Source organism: Anarrhichthys ocellatus, unplaced genomic scaffold, assembly GCF_004355925.1.
Source record: "Anarrhichthys ocellatus isolate YVR2014 unplaced genomic scaffold, GSC_Weel_1.0 scaffold21, whole genome shotgun sequence".
In the NCBI taxonomy this organism is placed as follows: Eukaryota; Metazoa; Chordata; class Actinopteri; order Perciformes; family Anarhichadidae; genus Anarrhichthys; species Anarrhichthys ocellatus.
Genome location: NW_022280051.1, coordinates 6112770 through 6118769, shown reverse-complemented (window position 1 = coordinate 6118769; position 6000 = coordinate 6112770). Strand labels below are relative to the sequence as shown.

General features: G+C 42.7%; 1 protein-coding gene across 1 annotated transcript in view; it reads right to left on the bottom strand.

Moving 5' to 3' along the window:
• Window positions 1–6000, bottom strand: part of plxnb2a.3 (plexin b2a, tandem duplicate 3) — a 92845-nt gene that overhangs the window by 45393 nt on the left and 41452 nt on the right. Inside the window, exon 3 of the mRNA XM_031859248.1 lies at window positions 4332–4382. The gene's annotated coding sequence lies outside the window, so the exon portion shown is untranslated. The remainder of the gene's footprint in view (window positions 1–4331; window positions 4383–6000) is intronic.

Below are 6000 nucleotides of genomic sequence, written 5' to 3'. Positions count from 1 at the left end.
CACACACACACACACACACACACACACACACACACACACACACACACACGGCGAGATAAGTGACGAAATGATGAAGATTAATAGAAAAGTGAAAAAAAGAGCCGACTCGATGAAAGCTCCCCCCCCGACGTCCTCACATCTCATAGTTTTGTTGACTGAACAGTTGTTGGTGAAGTGAATCACTCAGTCGGACCGATGTGGCTTCGAGAGGGTCAGATTTAAATAGCAAACTGTGTTTCTATACTCTACTTTTTCCTCACATGAATTCAATGATTGTACCAGAGACCGTTTTCTCAAAGCAGAAAAAATACTTTTCTCAAAGCCGAAAGCAAGTCTCAAGTCAGTCGAGACAAGTCGAGACAAATTCAAGTCTTGCCAGAACAAGTCTCTCAGGCCAAGCCCCAAGTCTAGTCAAAACCACTCACAAGTTAAGTCTCAAGTCTAGTCCCAAGTCATTTGGGACAGGTCTTAAGTCAAGCCCAAAGTTATTTAAGCCAAGTCCAAACAATAAAGACAAATTCAAGTCTTGCCCCAACAAGACTCTTAGGCCAAGCCCCAAGTCCAGTCCCAAATATGTTCAGACAAGTCAAATACGAAGTCTGTCCAAGCAAGTCTCAAGCAAATCGAGACATGTCTACGTCGACCTTACGTCTCGCCAAAACAAGTCAAACGTCAAGTTCCACAACCCTGAGGGTTCGTGAGAGTCAAGTCTTCACCAGTCAAGTCAGTTGCAAGTCTTTCGTGTCCCTGAATCGTCTTTTTTAAGTCCTAAACGTCAATTAAATATTCGACGTGCGTCGCCTTGTAATGTCTGCCTAGTGCTGTTTCAGATCAAAACTTCAGACCTGAGTGTTTTAAAGTCTCAAGCAGAGTAGTCAGGTCCTGATCAAGTGCAAAGTCCTCATTTTGGTAACTTAAGCCTGACTTGAGTCCTAAATCTACAGGCCTACAAGTATATAGTTAGGTAGTGTTTGTAATTACAGTTAAGGTTAAGGGATGAATGTAAACAAAGGAACACATTTGAGCTCATATGACTGAGGCTTGTTCCATTTCTTCAGGAGGAAAGACTGCTGACAATAAAAGCTAAAACCAGCCGGGAAACAAGAATAAAATTGAGCTGAGCACAACTTATCAGCTGTAGTCTGTACACCTCACATATGAGAGAGGGGTGAATGAGTTGACCGTGAGAAATGGATATATAAAAAACACCCACAGTCTTATCTTTGCTTTCGTAAGGTTTGAGATTGACAAGGTACAAGCGCCCGTGGAAGCCTGAGAAAATGAAGCCGTTTAAGGGAACAAGAACTAATAAAACACACGTTGTTTAACACAACAGAGGGAAATGAGATATTGAAAACATGGAGGCGAGAGAGAAACTGTGATGGATGGAAGACAGAAGGGGAAGTGGAGGAAACTCACACATGCTATACTGACACGCTTTAATGTGAGTTGGCAGACCGAAGCAGATCATAAAACAGAACAATCATTCAGATCAGTTCTTATCTGGGTCCAGTACGAGTTTCTGAAGGGCCACAGCAACATATCTGGACTGCTGATTCTACTAATTAACATGTTTGAACTTGTCAACTTTAATAGAAACTGTTTACGTGATATTCAATTAAAGAAATCAGATTGATTCTCTGCAGGATGGAGAAGCCTCTGAGACAATAAACTATGTTGTACTGAGAAAGACAGAGCCTTATATGGACAAAATAACCCTGCAGCTGGTCTGCAGACTGAGGTATTACAGCCTTTAACAGGCATTCTTCCTGTGCGTGGTAGAGAATCTGTACTACGCATAATAAAAAGGACCCAAACTGAAGATGGACCCAAATGGAGCCAAAATGCGCCATTCAGCGTTATAGCAGTTTAATGTGTCTGCACATCAAGAGTACACGATAATGTAAAGAAAGGTCGTTAGTGTGCTGATGCAAAAGAATGCAAAGTGATTTGTTCTAGGACAGAGCTGCCTGACTTTAAACTTCTGAACACAAAGAAAAGGAAAAAGAAGCAACGACTTCAACAACTATGTGAAAAAATAATGTGTTGTTGGATATATCCTCACAGTTACTCAGTCATTGTCCCGAGTCAGTCAAGACTAAACAGAGTAAGACTTGTCAAAGTGATCCAGACGTCAATAGACTAGTTCAAGTCTTGCGAGAACAAGTCTCTCACGTCAAGCCCCAAGTCATGAATGTAATATCAAGACAAGTCTGTAAAGATGTAAAGTCTCAAGACAAGTCCAAGTCTAGTCTAAACAAATCTCAGGTCAAGTCACAAGTTAGTTCAGACTGATATTGTCCAGACAAACAAAAAGATCTTTATTTTAAATTACAGTGGAAATCCCAAAGTTTCCAAGAACACGTTTTGTAGAAATGATGCAGCAGAATATTTACATTAGAACGGTGCAGCCATGAAGAACACAGCGTCTCGGGTTTGAATATTTCACTCAGCGTAAACATCAAAATAGCTTTAACAACCTACTTAAAGAGTAACTTCACCCGGTTTAACAATGCGGCTCCCCATGCAGACGAGTGGCATCGGCGTGTTTTGTTCCCCATCGGTGATGTGTTGTGGCACTGAGCTACATCAAAGCTGGGTGTGTTCACCAGCCCGACAGACCACAACCTGACCACACCCAGCTTTCTACCCACAGAGGACAATGAAGCCATGTTTTTACTCTGGTGTGGACTTATCCTCCAGGGAAAGCTGTACGATAAGGAGGTAAAGGTCTCTGCACAAATATGTAAAGTAGAACAAAGGATATAATGACAGCATACAACAGAAAACCCCAGAGAGTCTTTCAGTGCTTTGTAATAAAACGTCAATATGATCATCCAATGAAAAAGGGGGTTATAAGAAACAAGCAGTTCATTCTGGGGAGTCGGCGCTTTCCTCTTTTTAAATTGTATGTTTTCTACGATAGTACAGCGGCCGGTTGGAGAGCATGGGGTGACTTCTTGGCTCATGGGCGTCTGGAGTGCTTGCCCGTTGGGCTGATTGCGTGGCCTTGAGGCTCGCTTATAGCTCGTTGACTGCAGGAAGTGAAGAAGAGTCTGGTTGTATAGTAAGAACATCAAGCTTTAAAAGTGAACCGCGCTCAATGCGCTGCTGTCGGCCTGCTGCGGACGACATGTTTGACTTTGCGAAGCCCTGAAGCGCCGCCTCTGCTGCTAAACAGAGCTCTGTTTGTTTGAACGTGTCAACATTGCACCAACTTCAACACTGCACATCCTAGTGTCCCCAGCTACACACCCGCCCTGTGTGGAGTAGATCGGGTCTTGAGATATGTGAAGGACACACTTACTGACAGACGGAGATTCCCTGCTTTACAGTTAGCACCGAACTACCTGGGGCTGACGAGGCCAGCAGGGAACGCTCGTCGTCAAATAGGATGCACTCACAATCAAAAGTAGTCAGACATTTGTTGCTGCTGTACTTTCACCGTGTCCTCAGGCCCGGAGACGTTCAAAATCTGAAATACGAGACCCAAAGCTATGTTAGATGCCTCCCAGAATCACGATGGACGAGAAAATGCGGACGCAAGATCGGACATGTTGTTGAGAATCTGCCCTGAACACCTTATAATGTGTGTTTGTGTATAAACAAAGGTCTCATTGTAATCCCTCATGCACTCAGGGTTGACATCTACTTAACTTGAAGCTCCTGTGTGTGTGTGTGTGTGTGTGTGTGCTCTCAGTCTATCTTTTATAAGAACCAGTTGGAGTTTTAGACCATGAAGTGAGGACATTCCTTCACGGGCAGAACTTCTTCAGAAAGGGCTTCTCGGGTTAAAGTAGTTAAGTTTGGCTAATTGTTCTTATTCCTTTGTTTCTTTGTCTTTTGTCTTGCTGTTATCATCTTGCCACAGTAGGACTATGTGGATGTTTTTGTGCATTAAAGCTTCAGAGTTCAAATTAAAGGTGAAAAGCAGCACAATAAGAGAGAGAGAGGTGTGTGTAGTGTCGGTAATTGGCTGATATGTGAGAAGAGTGTTTGCATGAGGGGCAGCAGGGTCTCAGCAAGAATTCATTTCTTAAAAACAGCCTGAAGCCTCCAATTAACCCCTTAACCCAACCCAACCCCCCCCCGCTCCACCACACATGCACAAAAACCACACAAGCAGCCGCCAAAAACAAACAGCCGACGGCATTCATGGGAACCCGGAAGATGATACGAACAATATGGGAAACGAGTGAAAGATAAAGTAGTTTGACGGGAAAAAAAAAGAAAAACGAGAATGAAAACAGAAACTTTTTGGAGATGAAAATATATATTTAAACGGAAAGATTTCAGAATAAAAGTCAGAGTAACCTGAAATTCGTCCTTACCTGTTCAGCGTTCAGGCCTTTTGATCTGATGACATCAACCACCTCCCTCTCCTGAAGGACACACACAACAGATCACTTACGTTATAAAACAGTTTGGGTCAGTAGAAGATGCATGTTGTATGTTGCAAATAGTCGGTCACAAGTAAAAGTAGACATATACCGTGTATATATAGACACTTGAAAGGCAGTACTTTGAAGTAACACACAGTGTCCTGGAGGTGATGTTGTGAACAGTCTGCTGTGGATCAGAAGTGAACGCCAGGCTTGTGGTCACAGAACAGTGACGGCAATGTTAATTAAACGTAATTAATTCACGCAAAAAAAAAAGTTGCCAGAAATCTTTTACTATCTATCAGAGAGAAAAGCATAATAAGTGGAATAATAACTAAAAAGTGGAGCTCTGCCCGAGTTTAAACAGACCCCTTCATCAGGCCGTGAATTAAACTAAAGGCATTTTAATTTGTGATAATAAGAGCAGAGAGCCTCCGTTAGTCTCTCCCAACGATAACGTTCATGCTCGCAGGCTCTGAAATAAAAGGAGATAAAGGAATCAATTTGGAGAGTAATCTTCATAATGAGACAACCAAACACACAGAAAGCTACAGACACTGCGAGCGCAGACTGAACAAAGAGCAGCTTAAATGTTGCTGAATAATGCTGCAGTGATGAAGCTCACAGGTACCTTCAAGTATATAAATGTGTAAAATACTTATACTCCGTCTGTCTCTGTCCACTAAAAAGAAAACAGCTTTGAGCTTTGTGACGATGCATTTTCGAGCTGAGTTTGTTTAGCTGAAGAAGAAGGAGGATTTCTCAACACAAAGGAAACACTTCATCCTTCAGCTCATCACAACATGACGACCCCGTCTCCTGCAGAATTACACATCATACAACCAAACTGCTCCCTTCATCGCTTTTCAATGGGAAACAGTCTCCTGGATGACGCTCAGCGTCGTTAATGGTATAAACTGAAACAAAACAAAACTTGACAAACTAATGTTTAGGCAACAAAAGTACTTGGTTCACACGGGACATGAACTTCAGTGGACTCATTTGAAACTTATTTGCGATACGTCAAAAACAAACATGATCCACGACACAATAGGCTTTCCTCTAAAACGTAATTCACAATGCAGTTCTGTTGTGCGGGAGCATCCTTTTTAAAGCAATATGTTGCTCTGAGATGTAGTGGAGTAGAAGTTTAAAGTGGCATGAAATCGGAAATACCAGTACAAGTACTTTGAAGTCACACTAAATACAGCACTTGAGTAAATGTACTTAGTTACTTTCCACCACTGCCAAACACAAATGAATGTCGCCTTTCACTTCGCATTGAAACAAGAAGCGAAGCAGCTAGTGAGGCGAGACTGTGTGTGTGTGTGTGTGTGTGTGTGTGTGTGAAGTTTGTTTGGCAGCACTTCTGACAGCGTTGAGGCCCTCGGTGCTATCCAACAGAATGGCCCGGTCTGTCTCCACTCTATCTCAAAGAACCATATGCTTTTGGATAGCAGAGCCCGACTCGTTCATGTGTGTGTGTGTGTGTGTGTGTGTTCGGTTGTTTTACACGTGAGTGGTGCGTCCATATGTTCGAGCATCTAACATCCCACATCTAAACATCCAGATGGCGAAGCATCAGTCGACACGATGTTTCCTCCCATCATGAGGAAGT